At 43.2% G+C, this 14,653-nt stretch overlaps 1 non-coding gene across 1 annotated transcript; it reads left to right on the top strand.

Moving 5' to 3' along the window:
* Positions 1-13,340: 13,340 nt before the first annotated feature.
* On the top strand, positions 13,341-13,422 carry trnas-uga (transfer RNA serine (anticodon UGA)). Its single transcript has one exon. It is a non-coding gene; the product is annotated as a tRNA-Ser (tRNA).
* The last annotated feature ends 1,231 nt before the right edge of the window (positions 13,423-14,653 follow it).

The following is a 14,653-nucleotide window of genomic DNA, read 5'->3' as shown; positions in this document are numbered from 1 at the left end:
AACGCAGGTGGTGACTGAAAGCAAATGTGTATATTGCCGATGCCCACAACCACGGGGGATTTTCATTTTCTGATTAATTCACGGTCGCACGATAGTCTGAAGTATTTTTTTCGTTGCAAAGCTTTTCAGCACAAAAAGCATTGACTTTTCCGAACGCGCACACTCGAGCTAACCATTTGCTCTGATATCCAAAATTAAACACAATGTCCGGACGCATGCAATTTCAATCTAAATGCCACCAGCTCAGCTGCAGCTTGTCATTTTGACAAATATCGTCTGGAGAAACGTACCTTCAACGATCGCTCACTGTGCTTCTGGAAACTCACAGACCTTTGGAGTCAGGTTTATGTGCTGCCGAAAAACTGCTGCGAACCTTATGCCAAATGCATTGGAATTGTAATCTAACAGTGGGATTCTTTCTGCTCCCGAAGGGCACAGTTGCTTTAGAGTCAGCAACAGCGCAGAACTCAGTGACTCATGTTGCTTCTGCAATCTTCGGATAACAGCATATTTAGCAAGTTAACACGCTTTCCTGCAGCGTTTGTCAGCGACGGATCAGCTGCTAAGATGACTGCTTCAGACAGCATGCCAGATCCTACATTTGAAAATGGAAAAGGTGCAAATGTTTACAGGCTGAACACTCTCTCACTGTTTTGCCTGACCCCTCAGAGACTGTGAGCTGATCTTATGGAGGTTTTTCAATCATGAGGGGCATGAATCGGGTAAGTAGATAAGTTCCTTTCCTTCAGTTGGGGCAGTGCAGAACGAGAGGGTATAAATCTGGTGTGGGAGGGTGAGAATTCGAAAGGCAGTAAGGAGTAACGGCTTCACGCAGAGGATGGTGCGTGCCTGCAATAAGTTGCCAGACGAGCTGGTGATGGCTGGTAGAATTCCCATACATTTTAGGAAATTGGGCGTGTATTTGAATAGGAAGGGTGAGAGAGACATGGGTCAAGTGCATGCAATCGCGGCTGGATCAGTTGAGGATATCTGTTCGGAATGGAAGAGTTCGAACGAAGACTGTGTTTTCAGTGCTGTCCATATCTAATGGCTCTATGACATTGCAGGTGAAATGATAAAAATGATAAATAAAGTAACGAAGTGAAATTGTCTAAAGTTGTTAAATTCAAACAACTTCAGATTATTTTATTTCAATTATTTTATTTACCATTTTTATTTCTGTTTTTTTTCACTGTTCTGTACCTTTTCTCTCCTTGCAGATGGTGCCAGACCTGCTGAGATTTTCCAGCATTTTCTATTTGGTTTCAGATTCCAGCATGTGGATGCCTTTCCATCTTGTAGTGGATGTCCTTCTTTTGGGCTTCTTCCTTCAATTGGTTGTAGGTATGCAGTGCGACTGGTGATTCAGCAGAACATGAGGCGGTGGCAGCTGACGTGGAACCTTCGCTAGGCGGATTTCGTCGGGGGGCTGTTGGTCTCGGAGGCCAGTCAAAAAGGTCAGAATATGAAACTTAATTAAGACCCTGTACAGCATCGTTAGGTTGTGTTATGCTCGGGTCTGCATGCGTGCTGGTGTTTGTACGTGTATTTGATCTATCACCGACTTGAGATTTACTTTCTCTGATATCAGCCTCATGTTATAAACATTCCAATTCACAGGTTCTATTTTTCCCATCCTTTTCTCCTCCTCTCTCTTTCCAACATCGACCTCAATATTCCCACCTGTCTTTTACTAAACTTCCGCCCTCAGGTAAACCACATTTCTGGATCCACAATTGTAACTGCTTTACAAACTGTTACGAGGACGTATTTATTTAGCATGTATTGCATTTTTGGTTGGCCCTTTCAAGTTCTGTGAGGGCTGTCCTTTTGTTTGCTCTTGACGGAGCGTATTTTTCGAGTAACTGGAAAAGTGTTCAGCTCTCTCTCTCTCTCTCTCTCACGCGGTACCGTTATCTTTTCCCTTTGACTTGCTTTCTTACCTCCGGGGTCCCCTCTCGCATTGGACAAGTCCGCCTCAATCCCTTGGTTTTCGTAAACCAAGAAACCACGCATCCAGGACGCCTTTGGTGAGTCCAACTCAGCCAGTGGTCGCTCCAAGTCTAAAACCACCCTTAAATGTGCTGTCTCTGAAACACTCCAGAGACAGCTGTTCCCTTCCCTTGGGCTTTGCCACGCGCGAGTTCACTGAACCCTGCCCCTGCTTTATTTATTCTCTTAGAATGAGTGTCTATGTAAGATTACTTATGTCACGACTGTTACCGCGATCCTATTCGATTCGAATGCCAGCGCTTGTGTGATCGACATATTTGGGGTCCTCTCACACAAAAGGGCCAATTCAGAGCTCGATGTGAAGAGGAACACCTTCATGGCGCTGGCGGCTACGCCTCCTAGGAATCTTCAGAACCCCACTCAGTCGTCTGGTACCGGGACGAGCCCCCAAGTTTACTGTCGTGGAAATTAAAATGACTTGACTCAACTCTTAGCAAGGGCAAAGAAAGGAGCTTTATTTAAATTCAGCAGAGTTGACCCTAGTACTTTCATCTCGATGCCTCAATGTCAGGGTTATCTGAGCATTGTTCAGATACTTGGCTTATACTATTTCTTACCTCACACTCAAGGGCAACGACTGAGAAAATTGAAGATGTTATTCTCTCAACACCTGGTCTTGTACATGACAATTTTTCTGCTTTCACTGTGTCCGACTCTCGCAAGATCGAGTTGAATGTTTACAAAATTGAAACAGCGACAAGCTGGCTGCAAACCTCACCAAAGTATTGTTTACAAAGCTCAGCACAGCATTAAATGTTCCAAAATCATTCTCTTTCAAATTCCACACTAAATGGATAACTTTCCATAATTTTCCATAACAGTAACGAAATGGATTCATGAGGGCACAGCGATAGATGTCATCTATATGAACTTCACACAGGCGTTCGACAAGTTTTCCCATGGCAGACTGATTAGCAAGGTTAGAACTCAACGAATACAGGGAGAACGAGCCATTTGAATATTGAACAGGCTGAACAGTAGAAGGAAGATTGTGTTGGCCGAGGATAGCTTTTCAGACTGGAGGCCTGTGACCAGTCGAGTGCCAAAAGGATCGGTGCTGGGTCCTCGACTTTTCGTCGTTTTTATAAATTATATGGATGTGAGCATATGAGGCATAAACAGTAAGCTTGCAAATAACATCAACATTGGAGGTGTCGTGGACAGCAAGGAATGTTACCACAGATTGGAACAGGATCTTTGTCAGATGGGCCAATCGGCTGAGAAGGGGAAGGTGGAGATTAATTAAGGTGAATGCGAGGGTCTGCATTTTGGGAAAGCAAAACTCAGCATGACTTTTCCACTTAACGGTCTGGACATAGGGAGTGTTGATGAACAAAGAGACCATGGAGTGCACGTTCATAGCTCCTTGAAAGTCTAGTCGCTGGTAGATAGGATAGTGAACAATGCGTTTGGTATACTTTGCTTTATTGTTCAGAACATTGCATCCATTTTGCGGCTGTCCCGGACATTGCTTCGTCCACTTTCGGAATATTGCGTTCAATTCTGGTTTCCTTCCTACCTAATTCATGCGGTGAAACTTGAAAGGGTCCAGAAGGGATTTACAAGGATGTTGCCACGGTTGGAGGATTTGAGCTACAGGGAGAGGCTGAACTGACTGGGGCTATTTTGCCTCGACCGTTGGAGGCTGAGGGGTGACCTTCTGGAGGTTTACAAAGTTAACAGGGTCATGGATAGGAAAAATAGCCAAAGTATTTTCCATGACGTGTGAGAGTACAGAATTAGAGGGCATAAATTTAGGGCGAGAGATTAATGATATAAGAGAAATCTCAGTGGCATTTTTTTCACACAGAGGGTTGTACGTGTATGGAATCAGCTGCCAGAAGAAGTGGTCGAGGATGGTACAATTGCAACATGTAAAATGCACTTTGATGAGCATATGAATAGGAAGGGTTAGGAGGGTTATGGGCTGGCTGCTGGCAGGTGAACTAGATTGCTTTGGGATATCTGGACGGCATGGGCGGCTTGGACCGAAGGGCTAGTTTCCTTGCTGGATATCTCTATGATTCTATGACTGGGTGACTAGTTCACCACAGATCACACCAGATGGCTGCCTTTCCAAAGTCCGCAATTACCCCTCCTATCTGGTTGATGAAGCCCTCCCAAACATCTCGTCCATTTCCTTTACCTTCGCATTCGAAACACACCCCTCAAACCCTAAAAAAATGGCAGGGATTCCCTGGTTATCACCCTCCACCTCCAGCTACCTCTGCAGATTACGTACAACCTTGGTCATTTATGCCACCTACAAACGGAACACAACACCAGAGATATTGGCCGTTTCTTTTGCCTCCACAGGAATTGCAAAGCCTGCGCCCACACATCCCACCAACTAGGGTCCACAGCCACAAAGCTGCCTTCCACATCATCAGACTATTACCGCCATTTCCTACATGTCAGTTACTGTATCCATTGCTCCAGATGCGTTCTCATCTGCGTTTCGAAGACCACATGCTGACTCGAAGAGCGCTTCAGGACTCCTGCACAAAACACCTCATGGCCAAAAACTTCAACTACCTTCCCACTGCACCGAGGACATGCCAGTCCTGGGCCTCCTACACTGCCACTCCCTTACCCCCAGACTTTTGAGAAAATACACCTAATTTTCAGCCTCGGGAACCACCAGACCCATGACATCAATATAGATTTCACCAGTTTCCCCATATCCCCTCCCCACCTAATCCCAGTTTCAAACTTCCATCTCAGCACCGCGCTCATGGCTTGTCCTACCTGTCCATCCTGCTTCCCTCTGACTTATCACCAGTTCCTCCACTTCCATCTACCTTTTGTACTCTCAGCTGCGTTTCCCCCAGCCACACGCCCCTGCCATTTAATCTCTCCACCCGCGAGTCTCAAACCCTCAACACTAATGAAGGGCTTTTGCTGAAACTTCGATTTTCCTGCTTGTTGGAAGATGCCTGAACTGCTGTCCTTTTTGAGGAATACGCTCCTGAGTAATCTCCAACATCTGCAATTCTCCCTTTTAACTACGTCATTTAAGGCGTATTTTGAGTGTCAGCTTCATTTTATTTGTGTATTTCACGCTCTGTCCACCCATAAATCTCAGGCACGACATCTGATCTTGTTCTTGATTGCAGATGCTGCTTTTCACATACTGTTTTAATTATGACATTTTTAATATGTAACTGTTATCTCGATTCTGTACCTTCATTCACAGAGTTATAACTGATCAACTGTGCATTAGCAAGAATTAGCTGCAGTTTCCCACATATCAAAAAAAATCTCCAAATTACTATTGATTCCGACAAGAATTCACTGTGCAAGAAAGAGAAAAGAACACCTTTAGTAATTTAAGATCAGTTGATGTTAAAAATCCCCATCTTCAACTGCTGCGGTCAGATCGACTCGACCCGTCCTCCTTCTGAGGAGTGCCGTGAGTTTATGAAATACTCAGACACAGATGCATGGGTTTCAAGGAACACATTAAACGTTGGTGTAAAATTTGCCACCCTTTTTATTCAGTTGTGTTCGAAATGTGAGCAGTTCTTAATCATTCCAATCTAAGTGTGTAGACAGTTCCTGATTATCCTCGCTGCATTCCTGCCATTCCCGGTGAGAATTAAACGGTCTTCTGATTGGTTAAAGATAGTTCCTTACGGGAGAATGTGCCACTTTATCGATGATGTCAAAATGCAGCGCCATTGTCTGGGACACATAAATCGTTTCATGTCCGGCTTTTCCTCAAAAAGTAACATGTATTTAGGACCCATTCCAGTGCAGGTTCACTGTGAAATCACACGTTCTTTATTTCATATATAACACATCATATCAGCACATTTACTGAAAGCTAAACATCGTGGTATGTCCGAAAGTCCAGGTGCATTTATTAAAATGAATGTCTGTCACAATAGCTGTCTCCGTCGTCCTGCCCTGATTAGTCGTGACGAGATTTTCAAATGTAGCTTCCTAAAACATAATTTATTGGCAAACAATCGAAATATCTCCGAGGAGGCACATCGACGTGTTCAAACCTTTCTCGACTTTAATTGTAATCTGAGTGAATACTACATTCAAAGGTTCTCCTAAAGTACACAAGAAACAAGTTCTTTCATTGTGATTGTCACTTTGAACAACTATTTCGTAACTTTATTTGTAAAACTGGAAGCTCCTTGGTAGATTTTAACTTGCATGGTTATTGGGATAGACCAACACCTGACACTTGCTCTAAAGACAGCCAATATGACCCAAGATTCCTCTGCTCCTCCACTCTGCCAGGAATCCTTTAACCCTGTGTTCTGCATTGAAAGTCGCACTTCCAAAGTGAACGACTCCACACTTTTTCGGGTTTATCTCCATCTGCCACATATCAGACCAGTTCTGCAAACTCGCAATGTTTCATTGCAATCCATAACAGCCGAATACACTATCGACAACTCCACCAACCTCCATGTCATCGGCAAACTTACTACCTCACCTTTCTTCTTCCTCATCCAACGCATTCATAAACATCGCAAAGAGCAGAGCTCCCCTCACCGATCCCTAAGGAATTTCACTGGAAACCGACCTCCAGGATGCCCTATCCAATAATCTTCAGTGAGCACTTGATGGTCACTGTTTGTGAGTAAATGTTTTTATCTAATTTATTAAGCCTGCCAAAGTACTCGTTGACAGATGAAAATTAACTCAGTATGTCCTGCATTATTTTATCGCTTTGGAAAGTTAAGGAAATACTTCTATCCCTAAATTATCCTCCTATATTAAAAAAGGTAATCATGGTGAAGGAAGAAACGGACATCAATCAGTACATGGTATAGATTTCGTGAAGGATTGAAGCATTTCATATCTGGAGCTTCTGTCTCTTTCTGTATTCTCCACTCGCCAATACGTTTACTTATCATTGAATAAAATTAACAGCTATAGTCAGTGTTCTAAAACATTTATCATCTGCATGGCTGCCAAAATGTCACAGCAGATCGGATGATTGTTTGAGTCATTTCCAACACAAAGAATGAATGAATGGCTTCTCACCGGTGTGAACACACAGGTGCCTCAGCAGCGTGGCCGCCTGAGAGTATCCTTTCCCACACATACAGCATTTTTCCTACAGAGTGGTGCAAGTGTGGAATGAGCTGCCAGAGGGAGGGGTAGAGGCTGGTATAAGCACAAAGTTTATAATGCATCAGGATTGGTAAATAAGTAGGAAGGGGTGAGAGAGACATGGGCCAAATGCTGACAGATGAGATGAAAGTTATTCATGGTATATTGTCAGTGTGGACAAGTTGGACTGAAGGATCTGATTCTGTGCATTCAATTTCTATGAATCTTTCTCCCCCTCTGTCTCTCTCTCGGTCATGTCTTGTTGCGATCTTATCCCAGTTCAGACAGGAAGGTGGGATTAGGGCTGGGGTCAGTGGAATTTGGATTCCTCCAACTTCTTACCATTTTTACACAATCATATCCCTAGGGGTGGGTAAACTGAAGTCTACTCCAGTACTGGCAGACTTCTAGTTTGTCCCATGCAGTGAAGGTATGTGTGACAAAAACATGTAGTGTGTGTAAGATGGAGAGTAGGAGGATGTATGTGAAAAACATGCAGAGGCTGTGCGAGACCATACAGAGAAGATGTATGTGATCAGACAGGCAGCGCATGTGTGACAAAAACAGGCAGGATGTCCTCAAATATCAGAGAGGTTTTAGATTATTTATTTATGTTCCGACTTGCCATTGATTGTTTTGGTAAACAGTTTGGATATTCAGTTGCCATTTTATTTGTTTCTGGAAATATTAGCACGAAATAAATTAAATATAATCCCTCAGCACTGACCCTCCGACAGCACCCACTCTGCCAACACTGAACGGGCGACGATGGCACTTACTCAGCACTGAACCTGTAATACTACCCTCTCGCTCAGTACTGACACTCAATCAGTGCCTGCTCACTCAACACTAACCCTCTGACTGTGCCCACTCCCTCAGAATTGATCCTATTACAGTGACTGATCCTTCAGCACAAACCATCTGAGAGTTTCTGCATCCTTAGTCCTGATGCTCTGACAGCGTCAGCTCCCTCAGCACTAACCTCCAAAAGCGCCTGCCCTTTCAGCACTAACCTTTTGCACTGGAAAGAGAAAGCACCTTTCCGGCAGTTCCGGCCCTCTGACAATGCAAACTTTCTTGGCTCCCTCATTAGAGCCTGGTCCTGGTGGACTACTTTACTCACTTGCACATTGTTCAGAAGTTTCGAAGCAACCAAAGATATCATCTGTGAATTGCTGCGCCAAATGATAATAGCAGTCTCCTGCGAGTGAGGGTAACAGAGGGAGGTGAGCAGTTAACGTATTTGTCACTCTCAACTTTGATGAATTCCTGCCTGATCCTCAACACAGGTCCATAACCTGCGGCCAGACTGCCTCTTATTAACAGTCACAGGCTACATTGGATTTGTTACTGGGTTTGGATTGGCCTAGTGTTAGATGTGAAGGTAGGTGAGCAATTTGGTGATCGTGAACACAGTTCGGTATGTATACTTAAGCAAAAAAAAGCGATAGTTTTGTACTCCAGGGAGAGAGTAAATCTGAGGGAAAGGCAATTAGAATGAAATTTGGCAAGATTTAGTATGCACTAGATGTGGAATGAAACGGTTGTAATGAACACAATTGAAATGTGGAGCTTATTCAAGGAACTGATATTGTATGTACTTGATGAGTATGCACCTGTCAGTTATGAAGGAAGTTGTCGAGCGAAGCAGCCGTGGCTTACTAAGGAACTTGCAGCTCATGTCAAGAGAAAGTAGAAGGCGTATTTTAGCATTTGACGTGAAGGCTCAGTTAGGGCGATTGACAAGATGGTTAGGAACGACCTGTACAGAGAGTTCATAAGAGGCAGGACAGGGCATCAGAAGTTGCTTGCGGATAGAATCTTAGAAAACCCTAAGGCTTTCTACGTGTGTATGAGGAATCAAAGAACGACGAGAGTAAGATTAGGACTAGTCAAAGAGAGTAGTGATGTATTGTGTGTGGAGTCAGAGGAGGTAGGAAGCCGGCAAACGAATATTTTTCGTTAGTTTTCATATTGGTTAAAGAAAATATTGTCGAGGAGAACCTGAGATACAGGTTACTAGCCTGGGTGGAAATGAGATTTGCAAGGAGGACTTCATAACAATTCTGGGAAGGTTTGAAAATAAGTAAACCCCTGAGTCGGCTGGGATCTATCCAACGATTTCCTGGGAGGCCAGTGGGGAGATTGCAGAGTCTTTGCCTTTGATCTTTATTTCTATATTTTCTACAGGAATCGCACTCGAAGATTGGAGGATAGCAAAAGTTGTTCCCTTGTTGAAGAAGGGGAATACAGATGACCCAGAGCCCAGTGAGCCTTACCTTTCTTGTAGGAAAAAAAATAAGGAACTGAGTATGAGAGATAGGATGTATAATCCATCAGCCAACAATAATTTGATTTCAGAGGGTCAACATGGTTTCGTGAGCAGTTCGAGATGGTGACCAAGCATTTGGATGACGGTAGCCATTTGATGTGGTGCACATGACGTCTGTAAAGCCTTTGATAAGCTTCCACATGTTAGGCTGTTGGAGAAAATGCAGAGGCATGGGATTGACGATGAATTCGCAGTTTGGATTAGAACCTGGCTTTGTGTGAGAAGGCAGCAAGTGGTGGCTAATGAAAAATATTCATTCTGGAATCCGGTTACGAGTGATTTGGCACAAAGATCTGTTTTGGGATCACTGTTGTTTGCCATTTTCGTAAATGACTAAGACCAGGCATAAGTGGATGGGTTAGTAAGCTTGCAGATAACGATAAAGTTGGTGGAGTAGTGGACAGCGCAGAAAAAATGTTGCAGGTTGCAGGAACGCTTGGACAAACTGCAGAATTTGTCTTAGAGGTGGCAAATGAAGTTCAGTGAAGCTAAATGTGAGGTGATTCACTCTTGGGAAAAATAACAGGAAGGCAGAATACCGAGTTAATGGAAAGATTCTTGGTAATGTGGATGTGCAGAGTGACCTTGGAGTCCATGTGCATAGTTTCCAGCCAGGAAGATTTTCCTTTGGATTACGGATAGTGTCGAAACAGGCCTTGAGGCCCAACAAGGATACACCGAGCCGCCGAAGCGCGACCCATTTTCCTACACTTTCCCCTTTACCTCAACTTCACATATTTTTGGATTGTGAGAGCAAAACCGAGCATCTGGCGGAAACCCACGGAGAGAATGTGCAAACTCCACATCGAGAGTCGCTAGAAGCGAGAATTGAACGTGGGTCTGCAGTACTGTAATGCAGCAGGATGTACCACTGTGCTACTGCGAAAGAGTGCATTGCTGTCGATTTCATTGGTACAGGAATGAGTTCCTGAGCTACAATTTCATGCTGCAACTATACAAAACACTTGTGTGGCTCCACGTAGAATATTTTGAACTGCCTGGTCGCCCCATTCCAGGAAAGATGTGGAAGCATTTGAAAAGTTGCAGATGAGATTTAACAAGATATTGCATGTTCTGGAGGAAAAGTCTTACCAGGAAAATCTGAGAGACTTGGGTGTGTCCTCATTGGAAATAAGAAGTTTGAGAGCGGATTTGATAGAGTTACAAGCTTTTGCAAGGTTTTTTTAAACTCAGGTTGAGGTTCAGGGTGCAGGTCTGCTCCCTGAGCTGCAGGTTTGAATGAAACATGCAGCTCAGCGATCAAACCTCCTCCCGAGAATTATAAGAGGATTAGATAGGGTAGACTGTGGAAGTCCTTTACTAAGGAAGATGATGTCAGCTTGTACGAGTGGTCATAACTACAAATTGAGGATTTATAGGTTGCAGCCGGATGTCAGAGGCAGGCTCTTTGTTCAGAGAGTAGTAAGGGTGTGGAATGCCCGGGCTGTCAATGTCGTTAACTCAGCTAAATTATGGAGATTTAAACAATCCTTGGATAAACACATGGATGATGATGGGATAATATAGGGGGATGAGCTTAGTTCACAGGTCGGTGCAACATCGAAAGCCAAAGGGCCTGGGCAGCGCTGTATTGTTCTATTGATCTATGTTCTAAAGCTAAATCTCCTCATCGGGGGCCTCCAACCCATGGCATCAATTAGGATTTCACCAGTTTCCACATTTCTCCTCCCCCACCATCCCTCACTTCAAAACCTCCAGCTCAGCACCGTCCTTATGATCTGTCCCATCTGTGCCATTTCCTTCCCAACCATGTGCATCACCCTCCTCTCCAAACTATCAACTTTACAACCTTCTCCGTGCACCAGGTGCTTGCCCACCCACCCAACCTGTCATGATCCATTTCCATATTACGCTGTCCTCATCGCAAAATGTCCTCCCACCCACTGTGTATCGTCAGTAAAACTGGGCACATTTCACTCTGCCAATTCCACCATGTCATTAAGGCAGATATAAATCATTGCAGTCCTATGACTGATCATTCCACCATTTTACTAATTACATTTTTACAACTTGAAAAATTCGCAAGAATCCAGATTATGTGTCTTCCATGAAATAAACAACGGACAATCCTGGCCTTGTTTTAACACAACACCGTGAACCTCTACCTTGTGTAATGGCTTTTGATATGGTCTCTTATGGAATGACTACTAACATTTGATCAACTCTGCCTGTAATATGATCAAAGAACTCTGGCAAAGTTGTCAAGTGTTTTTCCTTTCAAGAAATAATGTTGACTCAGTTTGACTCCAATCATCTTTTCTCAACGTCCTGCAATTTCTTTCTTCACAATTGTCTCTCGCAGTTTCCAAATGTCAGATACGATATTGGAACAGATGGAAGCCATTCGTCCAATCAGGTCAGCTCCACCTTTTAATGAAGTCATGTCTGATTTGTTTAATTGTTAACTGCACTTTTCCGCCTTATCCCCATTCTTTTTGATTCCCAAAGTGACTAATTGGGAGGCCGTCTCAGGCTTGATTATACTCAGCCTTGACAGCCCTTCATTGGAAAGAATTCTGCAGATTTGCTACTCTCTGAAAGACGGAATGTCGTCCTCATCTCTGTCTGAAATGATTGACGGTTCCCCTAAGATTAGGCTCTATATACTCTTCGAAAATTTCGTTTTCCATTAAATATATTTAGTCCCAGTCCTCTGGAAACTGACCCTGATTGTTGGCAACATTTCCTACAGAACATCAAACCACCCATCCGCACTGCGCCCACCCCCATCATTATAAACAGACCATAAAAGACTCCAGTTAACCTTCTTTGTTCCAAAGAGAAGAATCCCAACCTCAGTAATTTCTCGACAAAAGGGGTTTGCTCTTCGCTGGGCATAATGCAAGGCGGAGAATGGTGAAGATATTTTGGGAAAATATCACCAGTTGTTTAGTTAAAGAAAACAAAGATAAATAACAGGAAACGCATGTCTCCAGCTTTGGAAAACTTTATAGTCTCTTTGGGAAGCGAAATCAGAGGTGAACGAAGGGTGGATTGCTCCACTTAACATAGCCAGCCTTTACGAGGCCGCGACATTGACTCTGTTGTTCTCTGGACATGAACTGATCTGAGACATTGAAAGGATTTTCCCTCCTGCACATCAGGAATTCAAACCTCGCCACAGCTACAAGACCACGAGAAGACTCGGGTACAAACACGTTAAGAAAAAAGCCTCGAAGTGAGCAGGAATCCTTTTGGAGAAAAGTTGGTTGCTGTGACGTGGATGTGTTTGCAGCTGGTACAGGATTGTTGCCATTTCACTACAGTGAATGTCCCAGGATTTACTGTTTTTGGATCGTGCAATGAGTAAGTTTACCCGTCTCTGTTACGTAATTGGTCAACACGTTCATCCATTAACCGAGCAGTTGGTGGTTTGGGACGTTCCAGGGTCGGATCTCTCACTGCTCATACTTCATCCGTTTTCTTTCCTGCACAGCTCCGGGATTTTAATGTGATCAGGAAAATGTTCCCCAAACAGGAATCTTATCCAGAATCGCAAAGGAATTTCTTTATCGTTTTAATGGCTAATGCAAAGGACTGTGGATGTTGGGAATGTGAAAAAAAAATAGAAAATTCTGGGGAATGTCAACAGGTTTGTCAGTATAACTGGGAGAAAACGGAGTTCTGAGAACGTTCTGAAGAAGTTTTGAAACGTTGAATCGCCTTTTCCCAGCCCAGCTCCTGCTCGACCTGCTGAGTATTTTTCTGCATTTTCCGCCGTCGTTTAAGCTGAATATAGATCCCACCTATCGGGGTGGAACACCCAGACCCACTTTGTCGCGACATTTCATCGATTTGAAAGCTGTGGGTTTTGAATTCAAATAAACCAAACCATGATTCACTACTGCTAAGCTCCCAGGGACAGAGACCTGGAAATGAGAACGCTGTGCATGCATTTGTAGTTGTGGCCGAGTGGTTAAGGCAATGGACTTGAAATCCATTGGGGCATTCCCACGCAGGTTCAAATCCTGTCAACTACGGCGAAGTTGGGTGGCCTTTCGCTTTTCGAGATTCAGATCACGGCGGGGAGAATCACTTCATCCTGTTCATGAATGGTGCAAATCTCCAGTTCACTCAAAGAACTGCACAGATGCACACTTCTTTTGCCAAATTTGTTTAGACTCGTTATGACACAGCATAAACCCTCCAGCTTACGATAAAACCAGTAACACAGAAATGATTTATGCTGTACAGGAATCTGCAACAATTCGATTGGCCAAGAACTACACGAAGTAAAAATTCAGCACTTCATTTCTAAAGTAAGAGAGAGATTAATTAACAAACCAATGTATTTCTATTACCCATTTTGATGTTCCATTCGATAATGCTATTCAGATAAAACTCCCAGTTAAGGTTTACAAAACAGCACTTCTTTATAAAAACCAGGCAGCTGTGGGTTCTTGTCTTCGGATCTTCCTGTCTCTTCTTTGTCCCTGTTGGGAGATTCTGTGTCAAAGATCACGGATCGAAAAGTTATGTTCCACATATATATTTTTTTACAAGAAGATTGTTACATGCAAGGTCCTGGCAGTCCTCCTCTCAACACTTCAATGTCCCCCATCTCATACCCCAGAGCATTTGATTGGGTCCCTGTTTATTATTAAAGACTTTCAAGAGACGCAATTAAAATTTGAATTGAAATTTATATATTTTCCTGATAAAAATTTAAACTGAGTGGCCAAACTCGAACTATTTATGTCTCCAGGCAATGAACGAATTGAATTGTTCAACCCAGGATTACGTCGTCGTCTTATTGAGAACACTTTTTTTGTGTCTGGTTGTTCTGCTGCTTTTAAATCTCTTAAATGTGCACTAATATGTTTAAAACACATCGACTCTACAGGAAACAATGAACCATCATAATGAAGATATGTTTACATTTTTATTTTTAAATACTTTACCCTAACATATCGATAAATTTCATGCAATTTCGGCTTAGTTTTTCCCTATATAAACATATAAAACATGAAATAAAGACAATCTCATCTGAACACCATCAGTTGAATCTGCGATAACGTATCTGTGATTTCATTCTACTGACCCACAACATGCATGATTTTTAAAGTGAACGTCTCTTCCATAAGAAGCCAATGAAATAGTCTCATATTATTACATATATACAACGTTTTAGCGGATTGTGGTCTGTGTACATAACCTCTCCGATCCGTCATTCGTGGCACATACATTATATTTGTAACGCCAGTACCAAGC

The sequence above is a fragment of the Hemiscyllium ocellatum genome, unplaced genomic scaffold (assembly GCF_020745735.1).
Source record: "Hemiscyllium ocellatum isolate sHemOce1 unplaced genomic scaffold, sHemOce1.pat.X.cur. scaffold_251_pat_ctg1, whole genome shotgun sequence".
Taxonomy (NCBI): Eukaryota; Metazoa; Chordata; class Chondrichthyes; order Orectolobiformes; family Hemiscylliidae; genus Hemiscyllium; species Hemiscyllium ocellatum.
This window is presented reverse-complemented; position numbering and strand designations above follow the sequence as displayed.